The 21497-nt window shown below is 50.0% G+C and overlaps 1 protein-coding gene across 7 annotated transcripts in view; it reads left to right on the forward strand.

Annotated features, from left to right (window-relative positions):
* The window catches only part of KAZN (kazrin, periplakin interacting protein), a 194551-nt gene that overhangs the window by 101588 nt on the left and 71466 nt on the right, over positions 1-21497 (forward strand). The gene's annotated exons all lie outside the window — the stretch shown is intronic.

Here is a 21497-nt window from a genome sequence, read left to right on the forward strand (position 1 = left end):
TCGCCAATGTGAAAAATTGTGAATTGGACTTAACGGAAATAGAGCATTTGCAGAAGGACTTCTCGGTTAATTTTGTGTGTATTAAAGCAGTCTCATATTTTGCAGTGTATTTTGCCGTCTCATCTTGGTCCGTTTCAGGCATTATGAGCACATGTACCAGGAGCCAACCAAAGGTCACATATCGGGTGCTCACTGTACCCGTGATTCTCTCAATGCGCGTCTGGTTGCCATGGTTTGCAGACAGCAGCAATACACATGTTTGACGATGTCCGTTTGAACTCGGTACCCATGAATGCAAACCCTGGAAAATCCAGTGGTCCTTTTGTGCGCACTGGAGCTGCATATGCATAACAGATACATATATTGCCACAGTTCAAGTAACAAGGCAAGCACTTCTCTTGAGAGAATCACAGGTAGCCAGTTTGGTGTAGTGGTTAAGAGTGCGGACTTCTAATCTGGCAAGGCGGGTTTGATTCCCCGCTCCCCTACATGCAGCCAGCTGGGTGACCTTGGGCTCACCACAGCACTGATAAAACTGTTCTGACCCAGCAGGAATATCAGGGCTCTCTCAGCCTCACCCACCTCACAGGGTGTCTATTGTGGGGAGAGGAAAGGGAAGGCGACTATAAGCCGCTTTGAGACTCCATTTGGGTAGGGAAAAGCGGCATATAAGAACCAACTCTTCTTCTTCTCACTCCTGTTACACACGCTTTGTAATCTTCCTGAATTGTATGCATGTAGTGTCTGAATTCAGCGTGTGGCAAAAAGATTTGGCAGTGAAACAGAGAGGGTGTACCTGTCCCAAACTAACCGCGAGTGAGATCCAAGGGGCAGGTTGCAGGTGAAGACGTGAAGATCCAGAGATGTGAGATCCAAGAAGTACTTGATTTATTCAAAACAAGAACGGTCCAAAACGGTCTTCAGGACTTCTAACCTCCGTTTTCCGTAGACTTCCTCAGTGGCTAGTTCCTAAGTTAACACAGAATGTTTGATAAAGTAATAACCTATTCATTCTGAAATATAATGGAATAATGTCAAACAGGCAATAAAAAAATAAAAGACTTCCCACCTTCTCAAACGATACGCTCTCAGCGGTATGCTCACGGACCTCACCTCTCTGGATCTCTACTTCTTTGCCTGCAACCTGCCCCTTAGATCTCACTCCCAGAAAGATTTGGCAAGCAGGGAGTTTTGATTCGGCCTTGCCTTTGAATGCAAGCAGCTAGATCTTAAGGCTCTGAAAACAGGCTTGGACGTACACAAATGCCGCTTAGTGAGATCTTAGAAGCCGAATTAGGGGAAATTGTCCAGGAGAGCGGGTGATGGATCCTAGCCATGAAAAGGTGGTGCTCTCACGAACTTCTCAGGACTCCCCAAGCCCCCTGACTAGCACAATCATAAAGGAATTACGTACACCTAACAAAGAAATGCAGCTTCATTTTAATTTGCGTAACGTATAGATAGAGCCTCGCAGAGTGGCAAGGCAGCAGACATGCAGTCTGAAATCTCTGCCCATGAGGCTGGGAGTTCGATCCCAGCAGCCGGCACAAGGTTGACTCAGCCTTCCATCCTTCCGAGGTCGGTAAAATGAGTACCCAGCTTGCTGGGGGGTGAAACGGTAATGACTGGGGAAGGCCCTGGCAAACCACCCCGTATTGAGTCTGCCATGAAAACGCTGGAGGGCGTCACCCCAAGGGTCAGACATGACCCGGTGCTTGCACAGGGGATACCTTTACCTTTAATGTATAGATGTTGCAGATTTCAGCTTCCTTTGCCACAAACTTTTGGAGGCGTTTCAGATGAGGGGTCACCTGGCCCCATCCTCTGGAGAAGGCTTGGGAGGACGAATCAAAATTCGGCCCAAACCATACCTGTTGTTTGAACTGTTTGTAAGTGGGTGGGCAGGAGGGATTGTGTCAGTGCTTTTGTGGCCCTTTCTTGCATGTCCAGGGAAATGCCGTGGGATTAGATGACCCTGGAGGTCCTTTCCAGCTCTACGATTCTATCATTAGTGAGATGAACCTGCTGGTAGAAAAAGTGTTCCAGCTGTTGAGAGGAAAGCCATGGGAGAGGGGGGAGGCTCATGTCCCTTCACCTGCAGAATCCATTTTGGTTTCCAGTAACACCCCCCCCCCTACCCTTGACCGGAGGATCCTGGGAAAGCAAAGGAAACCATCCCTCTCTTCCCAGCCTCATCTTGGCTGTCCCCGCTATGCAAATGAGGATTTTAATTGCCTGTAAAACAGGGGAGCTTTCTTGTATGCATTTGATACGGGAAGGGGGAAGGTTCCTTTCGTGAGTAGCACAATCCCTGACTGTTTCACCCCAAAGTGGATGGGAAAGAGCCAGAAGGGCATTTCCCATTGAAGCCCGTGGAAATGTCCGAAAGAATGGGGGGGGGGGGGGGGAAAGAATCCGAAGAGAGAAGGAATATATCTGCACACTGAAGAACATATGCAATTTTTGTTTGCCTTTCTAACGGAAAAGCTTTGATTCATGCACTTGGCCCTCAGTGCCCATAGGGCTAGATTCCGTGTAGAATGGGAAGGATTTGTTTTATTAATTGCTTTCTACCCCGCCTGACCGCGTCATTCAGAAGGTCCTCGGTTCAATCCCTGGCATCTCCAGCTCAAGACTGGCAGCTGACGATGGGCGAGGCCTCTGCCGGAGGCCCTGGAGAGCAGCTGCCAGTCTGAGCTGACAACTCTGATTTTGATGGGCAGACTCAGTATAAGGCAGCTTTATGTCTTCAGGCGGAACGTTGGGAGAATCTGGCCATGAAAAGAGAAAGTGGGTGGAAGAAATCAAGTCTGCCGACATTTGTTAAGACGATCTGAAAGGGGCAGAGTTTTTTCAAAGGGACAGAGTGTCCAAATTAGTGTGCCCCTGTTTTTTTTTCTTTATGGCAACCCCATAGGGCAGGGGTGGCCAAACGGTGGCTCTCCAGATGTCCATGGACTACAAAGCCCATGAGCCCCTTGTAGTCCATGGACATCTGGAGAGCCACAGTTTGGCTGCCCCTACGCATAGAGGTTTCAAGGCAAGAGGCCAAAAGAGGAGGTTTGTCATTGCTGGTCTCCCATTCAAGTACTAACTCTGGTCAACCCTACTTAGCTTCCAGGTGGTGACGAGATCGAACCAGCCTGGGATGGTAACCCTGTGATGTTACCTTTCAATCCAGGCTCTTCTTTTTTCTCTTTGCGTGTGGTTTTGATTGTTTTCATTGGCAACGGTGAACTGAAAGGTAGGATATGCATTGTTTTTAAGAAAATAAGAGCAAGCCCTAATCATCCTAGCGTGCTGTAACGGGACGTGTTGCTCCGGGACTATTCAGGTTCAAATTTCCCCAGCCGCAAAGTTCACTAGGTGGCTTTGGGCCAGACCTTCGCTCTTAACCTAGCCAACCCTGCAGGGTTGTTGTGCGGAAAGACAAACTCTAGACATTCCCTTGAGCTCCTTTAAGGAGGAGGATAAAAAATGGGCTTGTGCATTGCATGGCAGCCTCTTCCTAGGGAAATTTGTTGTTGTCGCCGTCAAATCGCCGCTAACTTACGGTTACCCCATTGGGCATTCAAGGCAAGAGACGGTCAGTGGTGGTGGCCATCACGACCCTGGCGTTCCTTGGTGTCCTCCCCTCCAAAATACCCGCCCTGCTTGCTTTCTGGCCTCTAGCAAGTCACACCGAAACCCGAACCAAGGCAAAGTCAAAATCCTCAGTGAAAGACAAACTCACTGTTCCGTTTAACCGTTTTCCTTCCGAGATCCGACAAGATCAGCCTAGGCCGGGCTATCCTGGTTCTCCAAAAAAAGGCCTATTTTAAATTTAATATTATTGATACGCCACCGGGTTCCAAACACGTTCCAGGCGCTTAGTCATCCGAGAGCGCATGGTGCTCCTGCCAAAAAAACAATCCAGGAGCGCGATAAGGGCGCTGTGATTCCGATGAGGGATGGGCCCTGTCGGGGGCGTGAAGAGCCTGCGTGTAGAATTCATTTTTAAAACCCGAAGTCGGCAAAAGCAGGACAGAGATGGATTGCGGCCAGGGTCTGTGAAGCTCAGCCCAACGCTGAGATGATGAGGTGTCGGGGAAGGGGGCAACTCTCTGGTTGCCACCGAGGGGCTTTGCATCCATCCACCCTAAACTGACCTGCCTGGGTGATAAAGCGCTTGTCACCCAAAATGCCAAGCCCAGCGGCTTTGGCGTCCTCTTGAAATAGAACAGTCCAGCAGACGTGGTGCCGTGAAATTACCTTTCAGCAAGGGTATGCCGACATCCCCGGACAGATCGGGCAGCCTCTTCCCTTCTTGAGCCCGCAGGGGTGGCCAAACTGTTGTTCTCCAGATGTCCATGAACTACAATTCCCATGAGGCCGTCACCTCCCCCCCCCCCCGAGGCCCTGTTATGGCAACACCCTAGATGCCCATGGGCAGACTAGAAACTAATAACAGCCCTGGACAATGTCCTTGCCCTCCTGTCCAGGGGATGATGGAGGAAGAGCATGTTCCTGCCCATCCCATGCAAGGCTTGGGTCATATTGTGTGTGTGTGTGTTTGACAATCACTAATTCTTCCCTAGTCTCTGCTGGGAGGCCTGAGACAAGCTATTAGTGGTGCATCCCTTCCGCCTCCGTGGGACCCCTCTGGTTGCAGCTGTAGCCTCCTAGGGTTTTTGATTCCAGCATGGCTTGCATTGGAGTCTCCCGACCACCCTGCGCAGGGTGAGAGTCCCCCTTTACTTGGGGCCAAAATGCCCCTGGCTCACCTGGATTTTCCCATTTGGCCTTAATGGCCAACCCCCCCCCCCCCTGCCAAACTCTTGGCCAATGAAGCTTCCAAGCACCGTTTGCAACGGGCAGAAGACTTCCTTTGCTAGAACTCAGCGCTGCCGTTGGGTTATCGCCGCTGCCCTTTCTAGAACTCAGCGCCGTTATCCCTGCAGCCTCGTCTTTCCTTCTGCAAGACCGTTTAGCACGACGCTTGGCTCGCTTTCCCATTGCCGTGTGCGCCGTGCTCCCTGAACTCTCGCCATGCGCTCTTTTCATCGAGAACGGTGCTCATATTTGGAAGAGGAGTCGCCGCCGATCACAGGTACGAGCCACGCTGACGACTTCAGTCATCCGCCGTCTAGGAGCAGTAGACTAAAGGAAGGGAACGACACCCCGGGGAACTGGGCTATTGTTCCTGCGCGTTGACATAGCTCATTAATAACCCTTTGCCTTCAGCTTTGCGGAGGTTCGCTGTGCCGGAAGATGAATTTAAAGCGGCATTGATTCTTGACGGGCTGGGCCTCTGGTGCCCCTCTTTAGGCTGGCGCTGGAAGAGGAAGCCGTGGTCGCGGCCAACGCCGAGGCGCTGCGTGGCGCCTGCAAAATGGCTGCCCGGTGGGAGGCAGGAGGCAACGAAGAGTGGAATGCGACATTACTAATGCATGAGGCTTTCACTCGGGTTCATTTGCTCCACCGCCGTGGCTGCGTCTTTGCGCCTCGGGTTTTTCCGCCCTGTCGAACTTGAGGACAGGTCAAAGGCAAAAGACGGGAGCGTGTGGGTGTGTAGCGGAGAGGTTCCCCGGTGGGTTTGCCCACCTCCTGGTCTTAATATTGTTTTGAATCTAAGAGGTATGTCAATTTGGATGGCCCCAATGCTTTGAGCCAAGCCAAGTGAACTGTTTCCGGCATTCCCAAGTTGCGTCCGATTTAAATTTCAGTGGGCAAGGGAACATGGCTTCCAAAGGAACAACCCAGCCATGCTCGTGTGTGTAGAGTTAGAAGACAGAGGTCTGGACAAATGTGTCCGAGGAGAGGGGCTGGTTTTGAAGGATGCAACTGAGGTGGCAGGTATTGCTTGGGATTCAGAGTACCTTTATTGACATAAAAATTGTTTGGGAGAGAATGACCTCCCTTTAGACCAGTGGTTCTCAACCTGGGGGTCGGGACGCCTTTGGGGGTCGAATGACCCTTTCACAGGGGCGCGACAGGGCGAGCAGCTTGCCCGTGGGGGGGGGGGCGGGCGCCTTCGAAACAACAGCCTTGCGGGGTAGATCGAGATGGAGCGTTCGTCTGTCTGGAGCAGCCAGAAACAGCGAGATCGGCATGGTGGGAGAAGAGGCAGAACTGAACTGAGAAACCCTGGAAGAAAATCAATTTATATACAATCCTGAGCAATGGATCATCACGCCATTGGTCAGTTTCGGTTTAATTTCTGTGCAAGAACCCTTGCATAATTTTATGGTTGGGGGTCACCACAACAGGAGGAACAGTACTAAAGGGTCAGGGCAATAGGAAGGTTGAGAACCACTGCTGTAGCCAAAGCAGCCAAGCTCCCCATTTCTTTTGTATGTCGGTCTCAGCCAGGGCTGCCCACCAGCTGCTTTCCAAGGTGCTGAAAGAGGCCCTCCCAGCCAAGATCCTTTCGACAGGAGGTGGCAATTATACCGCCTGGGTGAAACCCGCTGAAAAGCTTCCCATCGGAATCGCTGAAAACTTCCTTCCTGTCCTTTCAGATTAAGGGAAGTCGCTTTGGAAGGTAAGCGGAGGAGGCATTCTACCGTCGAAATGCATGCGGTTATCTTTCCGGCGACCCGGAAAGTGCAGACGGGACACCGAACGCAACGGCCTTTTCTCCTGGCACGGTGTTGATTGCGCTCCAGAGGTTTCAGAGCGGTGGGAGGAGAGTCCCTCCTCTCCCTGAAAGACAGCAGCAAGAGACTCCTTAGTCTGATGTGGCCTTGATAAACCTCTGCCGGGTCCTTTGTTGCCTTTTGCTACAGCAGCCCAGCTCCAGACAGTGGTCCTTTAGCACAGGGGTAGTCAAACTGCGGCCCTCCAGATGACCATGGACTACAATTCCCATGAGCCCCTGCCAGCGTTTGCTGGCAGGGGCTCATGGGAATTGTAGTCCATGGACATCTGGAAGGCCGCAGTTTGACTACCCCTGCAGCCTGTGCAAAATTACCAATGAAGAGAGGCCAGCGGGCCATCAAACTGATGCTTGGAGGTGTTTCTCCTATGGCCAGCCTCTCGCTGTCTTCCACCGATGGTCTCTCTAGCGTAACTTTGCCTGTTCTTCTGACTTGGACTGCAGCCCCCTGGTGAGGATGATCTGTGTTTCGTTCAGTGCCACAGCAGTGGAGAAAGGAGTGGATTTTCCCAGGACTGTTCCATTATTGTTCAGGGGTGTGTGTGTGTGTGTGTGTCATTCTGTTCCATGATCTGTTCTTGTCTTCTCCTCGAGATTAACTTGGAGAGAGTCCAAAACTTCATCGCTGGGGCAGGAATAGTGCTTCCCATCTCGGTTCCCGATTTTTGTTTTCCTGCAGGACTGGTTGATGCAAGAGAATGGTGCTCTAGGACTCTGCTTTCAGCTAGCCCAGAAGAAGACCTGGCTACATTGCAGTCGCTTTTACCCTGTGCTCATCTGTATACATCAGGGGTGGCTAAACTGTGGGTCTCCAGTTGTCCATGGACTACAATTACCATGAGCCCCTGCCAGCAATGGCTCCAGTACTGTCAGGGACTCATGGTAACTGTAGTCCATGGACAACTGGAGACCCACAGTTTGGACACCCCGGTATACATCTAGGCACCTGATCCTTTTCTTTGCATGTGAGTGGAGTAACCTCAACTTTGCGTTCAGGGTAGCTAAAGGCATCTTACATTCCAGGCTTATTTAACTGCTTGTTCCCAATTTTATTGCTAGCGTGAACGTGCATTGGGCGTTTCTCGTGTCTCTGTGTCTTGTCTGTGGGCAGATATTCTTCTAGTACCCAGTTTTCTCTCTAATAGGAAAAGAGACTATTCTGAGGGACATGGTCCCTGGCGTCGGTTGACCAACCCAAGGAAACCTGGTCTTTCCACGTGGCCATTAATTTGTCTGGCTCATCTTCCTCGTTACCTGGGCAAGCCTCAGAGGTGTTTTGTGAGCCCCACCCCACCCTGCTTTCTTGCCTTTTGCTGTCCACCTGCTTTGCCAGCAGTGTCAGACCCCAAACGCACCTGTTGCAAGGATCCCCCCCCCCGCTCCCTCCAAGCGCCCGGTCTTTCTGGCTGCCTTGTTCCAAAGCCGGCAATTGCAAAAGGAGCATCCCTCCATCCCTGCAGCAAAGTCTAGAGGGGATTCATCTCTTAATTAGCATAGCCTGTGCTCTCCCTCCTTCCCCCCCCCCAGTAGAACAGACTCGGCCCAGTAGCTGTCATGAGGGATCCGCAATGCGACTGATTTATGTGGGGCTTTTTTGGCTCAGCGGTTCTGATGCTTCAGGAGGAAAATAACATTGGAAAGCTTTGGCACAGGTTAGCTCGGGCAGATCTCTGTCGCAAAGCCTGTCCCGTTTCCTGGCGGGCAGAGCGCACACACCCCTGGCTTGGCCACCCGTTCTGTTTTCCTGAACTGTGTGTTGCCTTTCAGCCCGAATGTGGACTGGCAATCCACTCAGGCAGCTTGGTAGGAAGCGGCAGCTTCCTATCTGGCCAACCAGGTTTGATTCCCTGCTCCTCCACATTGCAGGGTGACCTTGGGCTAGTCACAGTCCTGATAGAGCAGTTCTCTCAGCTCTCTCAGCCTCACCTGCCTCACAGGGCCCCTGTCGTCACCTCCAGATGGGCAGTTCGCTCTACGTAGGGCTGCCATTGAAGCTGCTTTGGAAACTTCAACTAGTCCAGGTTGCATCTGCATGAATCCTTATCAGGACCCAGCAGAGAGCGCATATTTGACTGTTCTCTCCCAGTCGCACTGGCTCCGGATTAAAGAATTAATCATAGTCAAGGTTTTGGTGATCACCTTTAAAGCCCTGAGTGGTTTTGGACCTTCCTATCTGCAGGAAGGTCTCCTCCCCTATGTCCCCCAAAGGAAATTAAGATCTGGTGAGCAAAATTTGCTCAAGGTCCATGGCCCAAAAGATGTTAAACTGGCTTCAACCAGGGTTAGGGCCTTTTCAGGCCTGGCCCCAGCCTGGTGGAACGCTCAGGACCTTGGACAGTTCCACAGGGCCTGTAAGACAGGGCTGTTCCATAGAATCATAGAATCAAAGAATCATAGAGTTGGAAGGGGCCACACAGGCCATCTAGTCCAACCCCCTGCTCAACGCAGGATCAGCCCAAAGCATCCTAAAGCATCCAAGAAAAGTGTGCATCCAACCTTTGCTTGAAGACTGCCAGTGAGGGGGGGCTCACCACCTCCTTAGGCAGCCTATTCCACTGCTGAACTACTCTGACTGTGAAATTTCCCCCCCTGATATCTAGCCTATATCGTTGTACTTGGGCATAAAGTCAAGGCCGGAGAAAAGCCTGGAATTCCGGCCTCCCTGCTCAAAACATCAGCCAAACTATCGTCTTCCTGTTAAGTGTAGCTTAGAGGGGCTGTGACCAAGCAACAGCTGTACTGCGTGCAGGAAATCCCAGACTCGGTTCCCCAGGATCTCAAATATACAGGGGTTGTGAAGGACCTCTACCCAAGTCCTCAGAGAGCCACCACCGGCTGGGTAGATAATCCCAAGCTAGATGAACCAATAGCAGCGCTTGTTATAAGGGCAGCTTCGTGTGGTCATCCGTCCCACCCCCTGCTGCTCAGCTCCCCCTTCCGCCCCACAGCGGAAACAGCACCTGGAGTTCCCAGACCCGTCACGGCCTTCCAGCACGTCGCTGGTCTGTCTGGAGTTTTTCAGTAACAGCCTTCCAATCTCTACCTCCTTTTCTTTTCTTCCCCGGATTTAACCTCACGGGGGCCTTCCTAATGAGCTGTTATTCTTCTCCCTTCCTCGTCTTACAGAACAGCTCCTCGCAGTTCCTCCTGCCGCACATTCCATTGAGTTGGCATTCTAACAAGGACAGAATCTTGGCTTTTTGGGTTCTCTCTCCTCCTTCTCTCTGCCTTCTCTCTCTCTCTCTCCCTCCCCACTCCGCACTTTTTTGACACGTCGCTGTAGGCTAAATTAATTTCGTAACAATTTTGCTGGCATTCCTGTTGAGTGAATGGTCCCCGGGAGGACCGCGTCTTTAGCATTGATAAACAGTTCACATTGCTGCCAGTACGTACGGACACGGGGAAGACTAATGGGCAAGGAAGAAATGTGTTGTAAAAGTAATTAAGAGCGAGCCGTCTGTGTTTGGGGCTAATGTTCGGCTCATTCCCTCGCCTGCCCGGGGCCCCTTTATTAAAACTCAAAGCTGGCAGGGCTCGGGAAAAAAAGTTGGGCTTTGGGAAATAATGCCATCTGTGTGTGGGTTATGGCGACGGAAAGGAATCTGCCAAGGGGTGCAGTGGGAGACGGAGAGGCTTCCCGAGCCAAGGTGTTACAGGAGATTGTGGGGCTGCCGTTGACGGGCAAATTCCTTTTCCGGCTGGGTTTGGAGGTGGCTCAACAATTTAGGAGCTTTCTCATAGAAGCCTTAAGGAGTGGGGGGGGGGGGAGGGGATAATAACCCTCTGAGTTTTCTTTACCAGCCTACAAGCGTTGATTGCATGCCATTTATCGCCTTATCGATTGCGAGGGCCCCGCATTCCTACATCACAGGGTTGTTGTAAAGATAAAATGGAAGAGAGGAGAACAACATAAGCCACTTCGGGCCCCCGTTGCAGAGAAAAGCGTGGTGTAAATGTAGCAAATAAAACAAGCAACCCGTCGGCTTTGTTTTTAGGACAAAAACGTGTTTCCGCCCTTTCTGTCTTTCCCCTCCTGAGCCGTACCGTGCCGTGTTGTTTGGTGCAAACTTTTTCTCGGTCTGCAGTTTCTAAGTCCAAAGGAGAAAAAAAAGTGACCTCCTCGGTTTGATTTATGAGACTGGTTAAGTCTGCTTTGCAAAGGAAGCAGCTGAATAGGGAGAATTCTTGTCTCGGAGGGATCTGAGGTTCCAGCCCCAAACTGCGTGCGACAAAAAAAAAATGTCGGTATCGATTGGGAGGGAAGCAATTAAGGGAGCCTTCCTTGCCCAGAATAGGAAGCGCCTGGTCAAGAGCAGACAGGCCTGTGGGAACCTGTGGAATTCCCTGCCACAAGAAACATGGATGGCCATGAACAATGAACAGCTTAGAGAGAAAGGTTTAAACTAGGGTTTTTCTTTTTCAACCAAGGTTCATGAAACCCCGGGGTTTCTTGAAGGCCCTGGAAGGGTTTCCTGAATGGGTGGGAATTAATTAATTTAAATATATTGATGGTATGAACATATATGACCCTCAAAAATGGTCTGAAGGGGGTCGGAAGGGCCCCAGGTGGGTGTGCACACAGCTATGCTTCCCCTCCATATCCCGCCTGACTGCGCCACTTTTGGGGTTTCTAAAAGCCTGACCGTAGCTGATACCCACTTGATCAAAAGATGTGCCACTCCTAGCTAGGGTGGCAGTCTGCATCTTCCCTAGCTGCAGGCAAGCAACTGACCCTGTTCCTCACCCACTGGGGTTTGAAGCCGGCCCCCAGCAGGTTGGTAATCTGATTTATTCAAGGGTACTTTCTCCAGATCTTGTCCTTCTGCCTACGGGGAAAGGGGATAATGATCTCCCGAGCCCCAAAGCCTTAAATGATCCTTTTTATCAATCACCTTGTTATCACCCCCTGCCTTCCTCCAGGAGTTCAGAGGTACAAGGACATCGCTGATTTCTAGGCGAGTGGAGCCGAAGGACCTCTTAGGGCCTCTGATTAAGAAGGGCATCGAAATGCAATAAGAAACTCCTGCTTGGGAGGGTAAAGCTGTGGGGAGGCCTCTTGAAGTCGGAGTCACTCAGCACGTCTTAATCCGCCCCTCTACGAGGATCTTTCTTCGTGTGTATTTTCACAGAGTTCCCGTGAGGGAGATTAGGCTGAGCGATAGCATCTGTCTCACTCAGAGTGAGCGTGGATTTGAATCTGGGCCTCTCCAATCTGAGAACGGAAACAGCTTCTCTTCCTTGGTTCTTCGCTCGGCGCAGTTTTGGCGCAGTGGTTCAGAGCGGCGGCGTCTAATCTGGAGAACCGGGGTTGCTTCCTCACTCCTCCTCCACGTGCAGCCGGCTGGGGGTCCTTTGGCCCGTCACAGTTCTCTCAGAGCTCTCTCGGCCTCGCCTACCTCACAGGGTGTTTTTGTGGTGGGGAGAATAAAGTTTGAGCCCAGTGGCGCCTTGAAGACCAACCCAGTTTCTTTCAAGGTGTGAGCAGACAGCCAAACTGGAATGATCGTTTATAGGGAGAGAGTAAACTAGCAGTAAATTAGTAAACTGTTTGTTGATATTGCTAGATAAACAGCATATAAGAACCAACTCTTCTTCTTTCTCAGCCTCACCTCCCACAGGGGGTGTCTGTTGTGGGGAGAGGAAGGGTAGGCGATTGTAAGCCACTTTGAGACTCCTTCGGGTAATCATAAGCGGGGTACAAAAAAAGAGCTGTTTTTAGGTTATGAGCTGAGCCTCTCTCTCCTGCCCCTTTCGCTGTCAAAGGGAATTTGCTGGGCCGCACAGAGGAGCCAAATAGTGGTCAGGTGAGGGGCTGTCTCCAGTATCTCCTGGGGAAAACCACAAACCGTGTTTTCCTTCTCCAGCTCTGTTTAACAAATCAAATTCCCAGGCTTCACGGTGTCTCGTTTTCTATTTCCCAGCATGCCCCCCCCCGCCCCCCTCACAGTGTACATGGTTTTTTTTCAGCACAATAAATTCACATGTGGTGTATATCACACATCTATATATATCCCCCGTCATCCTGCTGAAGGACCTTTTGAGAGCCTTTAAAAATGCCTAATTGCTGTACTGCTAAAGTGCTTCAGCAATTAACACTAAAAAAAAGCTTTATAAAAGGCCAGAACTTTGGACAATGCACGCTTTTCTCTCTATTTACCAGGGGTTCTTGAAACCCTGGGGTTTCTTGAAGGCCTTGGGAGGGTTTGCTGAATGGGTGGGAGTTAATTAATGTTTATATATATCTTTAAAATTTGTTAAACATTTATCGGGTGATATAACCGTATATGGTCACATTGACATCCCCCTCCCTCCAATGATGGGCCTAGAGGGGGTGGGAAGGGGAGGGGTCCTGGGTGGGTGTGTCCACAGCTATGCATCCCAACCATATTCTGCACAATTGCATCAATTCTGGGGTTTTTTTTAATCTTGAAGAATGTTTCAGGGGTTCATCAGTGGTGAAAAAGTTGATTAAGGCTGCCATATACTTATGGGACCTGGAGAGCTCTAGGTATTACAATTGATCTCCTGACAATAGAGGTCAGTTCCCCTGGAGAAATCAATTGCTTTGGAGGATGTGCTTTTTTTTAGCATTTCACGCCAGCAATGACCCTCCCCTCCACAAACCGTGCCCTTCTCAGGCTCCACACACAAAATCGCCAGGAAGTTCCCAAACCAGGGTTGGCCACCCTAGTTATTGCATTTATTTATTTGATTTGTAGACCGCCCCAGTGTGCGCACAGGCTCGGGGCGCTAAACCACATAAAAACCCAGACAAAACATAGTTAAAACAATAATTAAATGTAACAGTATAGGAGGTAGTGTTTTGGCAAATTCGCCACTAGGGTCATTCGATGTCAGTCTTCCCGTGGCGAGGGAGGGGAGAGGGGAGGAGGGAAGCCCACCTCGATTTCCAAGCAGGGAACAGCCTCCTTGTGGACAGAGCCAGGGTTGCACAGAAAGATCCCCACCCCACAAAAAAGCTATGCAGTGTCATCCATTTCGGAGTCCTGCCTTGCAGTCAAAGTTTGCTACGTTGAAGTTCTCAGAAAGAAAGTTAAAGACCACCTTATGTCACTTGATTGTTGAGGTTTTCTGGGCTGTTTGAAAAATTTGTAGGCTGCGGGAGAAGGATGGGTTGGTTTTAATGGCTGCATATGGCTGGAAACGGTCTATTATTTCACGAAACTCAGCTTTACGAGCTGTTTTGTCATCTCTTGTTTTAATTGGCGACAATATAATTGAGTGGCTTTTAAAACTTTTTGTTAGACTTGGGAGCTCTTCTCCGGCTGAGATGGGACATAAAATGAATATGTAGATCAGGGACGGCCAAAATGCGGCTCTCCAGATGTCCGTGGACTACAATTCCCATGATCGCCTGGCAGCATGTGCTCATGGGAAATGTAGTCCATGGAATCCGAGCTTAAATATCAAGCTTTGCTATGAATTGGATGAGCTGGTTTTGGTCCTTCTCGTAGGGAGGACAATGGGGTGTTAATGCACTAAATAAGATGAGACCTTAAGGGATGGTCAGAATATTCATTTTCAAAATTTTCCAAGGGGAGTTGGGGGGCGGGGGGTGGGTCATTTGGCTGTTCTCTCTGCCAGCTCCTGCCGAAATATATTATTTCCCCCTTTTCAGATGATATTTTTATTGTTCTTGAAATATATCTGAGCTTTGATGCTGCACCTCTGGAACGACGAGGCCCCGGCGCCTTCACGGTGCTGTGTCTCCATCAATTTATTTCTCATTAAAAAATTTTACATGCTGTAATAAAAGCCGATCGTCAGAAAACAGTGGGGCTTTATAACCTGCTAAATGAAGCCACCCTTGGCAATATAAAGCTGCCCCAGGATGGCTTCAGCCTTTAAAATGAAGCTTAAAAAAAAGTATTTGTCATGGCTCTTCAACAACTATGATTTTATACGCTAAATAGTAATGATTTAAAGAAAAAATACAGCCCCCCCCCAACCCCCAGCATCAAATGGCTGATGCCAACAGACGTGCAAGGAATCGTTTCCTTGCCCAATAAATGCATACTGTGTGTTCTCACCACTGACAGAGTGGGGTTTTTTTGCTTCTTCCGTGGCAGGCTTTGCAAGTAGTTGAGATGCAGCAGTGGCGTCCCGTGGCAGATTTTGGGGGGCAGCATATTCCACACCCACCCACAGCCTAGGGCAGAGAGTGTTTCTGTTCTCGTGTTTCCCCCTATGTACATAAGTGACACACACTGACGACCCAGCAAGAGGCTTTCAGAGACAGTGAGATGCAGAGATGGTTTGCAAATTGACTTCCTCTGGGGAGTTCTCCTTGGTGGTCTCCCAGCCAAGTAAAAACCCCTGTTCAGCTTCTGAAATCTGGCAAGACCAGGCTACACTGTTCCATCACTTGGTTTCCTAGGCACCCGTAAAGACAGCAGAGAGCCAGCCATGCATGCTAAGTTCTCATGAGACAGAATCAGCATTGCACAGAGGTGGAAAGAGACCACAGGGGGCCATCCAGTCCAGCCCCCCACCTTCTGGGGGACTTAAAAAACACACACTCCTGACAGGTGCTCATTCAATCTCCTAAAAACTTCCAATGAAGGAGATTCCACCAACCTCCAAGACAGCGTATTCCATCAACCAACAGTACCCCACTGTCAGAAAATGCTTTCTAATGTTTAAGCGGGACCCCCTTTCCCGTAATTTGAACCCATGGCTCCTAGCCCTTGTCGCTAAAGCTGCAGGAAACATCCTAGTTGCCCTTCTCTGAACACATTTCAACTTGTTCACTTGGTATAGCGGTTAAGAGCAGCAGCTCCTAATCTGCCAAGCAGAATCTGTGATGGAGGCAAGATTTGAACTCGGGCTCCAGCATGGTTACTGTTAGCTATATTATGCTGCCTCTGAAGAAAGAATTAAACCAGGGACGTTACAGCCCACACTCTGGCCCATTAAGATTTATCAGACTGCAACCTTTCTGGCCTTGGATGGTGTTTTTCTATACAGTGCCTGGCATAATTCTGGTTCATAGGAGGTGTTAATCCCACTTTCTGTATCCAAATTTGTGAGCAGGACTCTCTCTCTCTCTCGCAAGATCTAGCGGTGGAAGAGGTGGAGTGCCCTAATCTAGTCAAAAGTGTGATTATCTGTCAGAAAAAGCAGATGCTGTATATGCTGGGCTTTCTCCTTATGAGTTACGGCACTGCTTAATAATGGGGGAAGTTACGGAAAGGCCAAAGACGCAAGGAATTTCCGCCCGGCCCTTTGATTTATTGCTCCCGAAAGGAGAGATTCTCGAGCCGTACAGACAGATGGTTTTACTGCTGTATTGTCGTTTGTCAGAATGCTGCTATTTTGATAACCTTTGCCACTTGGAGGAGGTTCTGCCTGCAGTATTTACTTACTGAGAAATCATTCCTCTGCATAGGGAACTGCCCAGAGGTGTTCGAAGCTTGAGTGTTGGGGGGGGGGGGGAGAGATGTTGCTCAGTCCAAAACAAACCCTGAGGGAAGCCCCTTTCTTTCTCAATGCAAGAATTAGAAGAAGAAGAAGAAAAAAGAAGAAATTGGCTGGGAGTGTTCTTTGAGATTATACGTCTCTGCGTTGCAAGAACTAATGTTGTAGCTCACCGGTTGTTAAATTTCAGCTCAGAGCCAGTATGGTGTAGCGGTTATGAGGATTGGATTCTAATCTGGTGAGCTGGGTTTGATTCCTTGCTCCTCCACATGCAGCCAGCTGGGTGACCTTGGGCTCATCACAACTCTGATAAAGCTGTTCTGATCTATCTGCAATATCAGGCCTCTCTCAGCTTCACCTACCTCACAGGGTGTCTGTTGTGGGGAGAGGAAAGGGAAGGCCATTGTCTTCTTCTCCAGTAATCTCAGGGCTCTCTCAGCCTCCCCTCCCTCACAGGGGGTCTGTTGTAGGGAGAGGAAAGGGAAGGCGACTGTAAGCCGCTTTGAGACTCCTTCGGGGAGAGAAAAGCGGCATATATCAACCAACTCTTCTTCCTCTCTGGATTTTCTTGTTTCACACAGGAAAATCCAGCTGCAAAAGGACAGTGAAAGTGCATTATCCGACGTGTGCATAACGGGCCTAGATATCATTTTCATGCCTGTGCCTATTTTCAGAGTCTCCGCTTAGGAAGGAGAAAGTGGTGCGAATCTTTTCTCCCCTTTCTCCCCCGTGTCTCACTGCAACGGCGCTTGTAGATGGGCTTGTTCCTTTGGCTTCCGGGGAGCTTTCTTGCCGATCCGCAGTGATTGTGCATTTATAAGGGGATAAAAAGGAGTTGATTGTAATCACGCCAGCTCTGTTCTGCTTGGGAGGGAGGGGGGGAGTTTGTCCAGGCAGCACAAGGCTATAGGCTGATTGCCAGTAGAGCTGAATGGCAAAGGGGAGGGGGGGGATAGTGAATCGCAACATGGCGTTTTACCAAACTTCATTTCAAAGTCTAGAAGTTTTAAAAGAACAGAGGTATGTGTGTGTGTGGGGGGGGGGGGCGTTTCTTGGCTGCTTCCGCTGTGATGAACGAGGACAGCAATTTTGTAACTGCAGTAGTCGGTAGTCTTAGGCAAATCGGTGGAACCTGAGTCTCTCCACTGCAACTCGTCAGCTTTGCTAAATGGAACTTCCATGTCGCAGGGCAGTGTCTCTTTGAATACCAGTTGCTGGGGGAACGTCAGCTGGGTTGGGCTGCGGCTGTCTGACCTTGCTTGTGGGTGTCCCAGCTAAGAGGCCCTGCAGTGAGAACGTCAGAAGAGCCCTGCTGAATCAGACCGAGGGGCCACCTAGTCCAGCATCCTGGCTCACACAGTGGCCAACCAGTGCAGGGGTGGCCAAACGGTGGCTTTCCAGATGGCCATGGACTGCAATTCCCATGAGCCCCAGGGGCTCATGGGAATTGTAGTCCATGGCCATCTGGAGAGCCACCGTTTGGCCACCCCTGAGAGGCCAAACCTGCCCATTGATTTTGCCTCCTGGCGCCAGTATCCGGAGGTTTCGTGCCTGTGAACGTGAAGACGTCCTCTGAAACGGGGCATGAAATTAATATATACATGGGTGGCCGAAACTCTGAAAGTTGTCATAGCTTTCTGTGCAGGAGATAAACGCTGAGAGGCAATGGAAATGTGAATTTGAGTGGAGAGTGGGGAAGAAGACACTTAAACATACACACACACACACTTGTGCATCCAAAAAGAGGGTAAGAACGGAGACACGTGAAGTCAGGAAAGTGGGACCGGGGGGGTGGAAAAACTGCAGTTGAGGGACTGTTCTCAAGGAACTTGGAAGATTAAGTAAAGAGGGCAATAGGTTTGGCTGGGAATCAAGGGAAGGAGTGGGCGGCTCAGGGGGGCTGTAATGGGATAGGGAGGGTTTCTGCCACAGGTCACCGGTTCAGCTTTTGCTCCGGACGTTAATCACTTGCAGCCCTTAAAGTCTGACGGCTGGCTGTGCAGCATTTCTCCCCCGGGGAATGACTCTGCAGCCGCAGGGCTTGAGGCAGACCTGAGGCAGACCACAAGAGGAGGGCTTGTGAGGACAGCAGAGTGGGGACCCGGCGAACTAAAAGATCAGTAGTTGTTCCAAGATGTAGTTGTCCATGATGCCAAGCTAACATGTAGGACTCAGTTGCCGGAAAACGTAGGGGTAGACATATCATGGGTGGCTTCAGAAGAGGACTAGAAAGATTCATGGAGAAGGACCTCAATGACTCATGGTGGCTAACTGGATACTCCGTGTTGAGAAGCAGTGTATCTCTGAAGGCCAGCTGCTGGGTGGGCACTGCAAGGGAGGTTTTTGACCTCTGTGCCCCTCCTTGGTGGTCTTCCAGGACATCCTGGTGGCCATTGTGAGAAAGGTTGGGGCAGCTTGGTCTGTTTAGCCTAGAGAGGAGACGACTAAGAGGGGATCTGATAACCATCTTCAAGTATTTAAAAGGGTGCCATATAAAGGATGGAGCAGACTTGTTCTCTCTTGCCCCGGAGGGACGGACCAGAACCAATGGGACAAAATTAAATTCAAAAGAAATTCCGTCTAAACCTTCGGAAGAAGTTCCTGACAGTCAGAGCAATTTCTCAGTGGAACAGGCTTCCTCGGGAGTTAGTGGGTTCTCCTTCTTTGGAGATTTTTAAGCAGAGGCTGGATAGCCATCTGACAGAGAGGCTGATTCTGTGAAGGCTCAAGGGGGTGGCAGGTGACAGTGGATGAGCAAGAGGGTTGTGAGTGTCCTGCATAGTGCAGGGGGTTGGACTAGATGACCCAGGACGTCCCTTCCAACTCTATTAGTTTATGAAACAAGATGGCCGACTTAAATTTAATCCAGCAGGGCTCTCCATGATATAATATCGTTAAGGGCTCTTAATATAGTTGCATAGTGACCTGGTCAGTTTGGGCGCATGAGCCACCAGCATAAGTGCTGGCCGTGTCATTTTGCAAAGACTGGGACTTCTAAAAGACCCGTGAAGTGATTGTTGAAATTGCAGGTCAGCAGATTCCAACTTGTGATTTACTAGGAGATGGATAGCTAACTCCTTCCCCCCATCCCTCCTTCATTTTTCACCATTGGGTAAGGCTAGGGGGGGTGGGAAGGGGACAGCTAAACCCATGAAAGATTTGCTGCTCTTTTTTCATACAGCATGAATAAAAGATAGATCCTGACACCGCTGACAGGTGGAATGTCTGCTGCAGATCCATGATTTAAAGCAATAATTCCCAAACTGGTGGGCAGCCTGAAGTAGGAGGGCCCTACAAGAGAACCGCTGATGTGTTACGAAAAAACAAGTTATGAGCTCTGAGTGCCCAGGGGCAGCAGAGGTTGCTCTCTGCAACTCTGAATGAGTCCCTGCTCTGTCAATCCACCAAAAACACATGCTCGTTTTTTGCTTGGCATTGTTTGCCTAGGAGGAACAAGTCCCATTCCTATATTCCTTGACTCTCTGGCTTTTATTTAACCAGGTAGCCGTGTTGGTCTGAAGCAGCGGAACAAATTTAGAGTCCAGGGGCACCTTTAAGACCAATAAAGCTCATACCTTGAATGAGACTTCGTTGGTCTTAAAGGTGCCACTAAATTTGTTAAGATTTTATTTATATACATTTATATACACTTAATCCATACGCTACCCAAAGCAGCTTGCAACAATTCTTCTCTCCTCCATTTCATCCTCACAACGACATCCCTATAAGGTAGGCTAGGCTGAGAACTCAGGGTCACCCTGCAAGGTTGGGGATTCAGACCTGGGTCTCCCGGATCCTAGTCCCAGCACTGTAACTTGAGAGGAAACTTTGAGCCAACAATTTACTATCGAGCCTGTGCTGTTCACCGCTCCGAGGCCGCCAAGCGCGAGAGAGCACTATAGAAGTTGCATAAGAAATAAATAAATAAAATTGCCCTACCTCGCAGGGCTGATTTGAGGAGAAGAGGGAAGGAGGCTGAATCATGTGCTCCACCCTGAACGCCTTGGAAGAAGAGCAGGGTAAAGCTATACAGAAGGAGCTCATGGCCAGCACGTTTGGGTGAAGAAGACGACGAAGAGGAGGAGTCGTTGGTTTTTACACCCCGTTTTTCACTACTCGGAGTCCCAAAATTGGAGAGGTGGAGAACGTGTGGAGCTGCCACACACACACACACACACACACACACACACACACACACACCATTTTGGTCTCCTTTCTGTCAAGGCCAAGCCGGGATGCCCAGGCTGTGTAAGCAGCTGTTATTTGCAAGACTACCAGGACAGCTGCTGCCAGACAACAGAAAGTCACCCTCCAGCATCTTCAGAGCCATTGCGCATAAAACCTGGAGCATGACTCTCGGCACAACCGCTCTCGGCAGCAAAATGTCACAAGCACGTCCCGGCCTTGCCTGTCTCCGTCCCTTACGATATCGTCATTCTGCTTATCTGCCCAATGACAAGGAGGACGGGTAGTTGTTTCTGCTCTGCTGAGAGATGCTGCAATTTCATTGTTTTGAGGGACCGGGGACAGGTGGGCAAACCTGACATGCTGTTTAGTCCCTTGACCCAAATCGCCTCTGAATAATGCCTCTCGTCATTCTGTTGTTGTTTTTCTTTCTTTCGAATAGCACTGCAAAATTTGAGCACTACCCCCCTGACTTGAAACCATATATTGCCCCGGCCTTTTTGTACTGAACGCCCCCCAGTTTAGCCTAATGTGTCGCTTTAAATTAATCTCTGGCTTCTGTTCGTATGGGGACTTCGGTGTGGCGTAAGTTGCCATCATGGGGCAGGAAGTGGGTACGGGGCACTGGAGAACGATAGAAAGCAACAAATAGCTTTCGTTGTCTTCACAGGGGAGTCAAAACTTCAGGTCGAAGAGCTCAAAACGGCGACTCTGGTTTTGCCATATTTGGGGGAGAACAGCATCCTGCAAGGTCATTCCCAGCCCAAAAGCCCAGTAGTAATATCACCACATTACTACTAGGGAAGCACGCCTAGCCTCGGCCAGGGCCAGGGCCTTTTCGGTCCTGGCCCCCACCTGGTGGAATGAGCTCCCGGGTGAGCTGCGGGCCCTGCGGGACCCTTTAACGTTCCGCAGGGCCTGCAAGACGGAGCTCTTCCGCCAGGTCTATGGTTGAGGCTGGGGCTGCCGGGGTACATCGACTGCTCTCCCCCGGGCTTCTTGAACATCATTGACCTCCTTCTCCTCCACCCCCCCTTTTTTTAGGAATGGGGGTAGGAAGGGGATCTTATTATTGTGCTGCCATGTTTTGACATTTTAAAGTCTTTTAATGGGAGTTTTAATGGGTTTTTTAAGACATTGTAACCCGCCGCGAGCCATTTGGGAGTGGCGGGAAATAAATCGAAATAATAATAATAAATAATAATGGTGTGATACTCTAGGAATCCCCCTCCCAAAT

The sequence above is a fragment of the Paroedura picta genome, chromosome 15 (genome assembly GCF_049243985.1).
Source record: "Paroedura picta isolate Pp20150507F chromosome 15, Ppicta_v3.0, whole genome shotgun sequence".
NCBI classification, from domain to species: Eukaryota; Metazoa; Chordata; class Lepidosauria; order Squamata; family Gekkonidae; genus Paroedura; species Paroedura picta.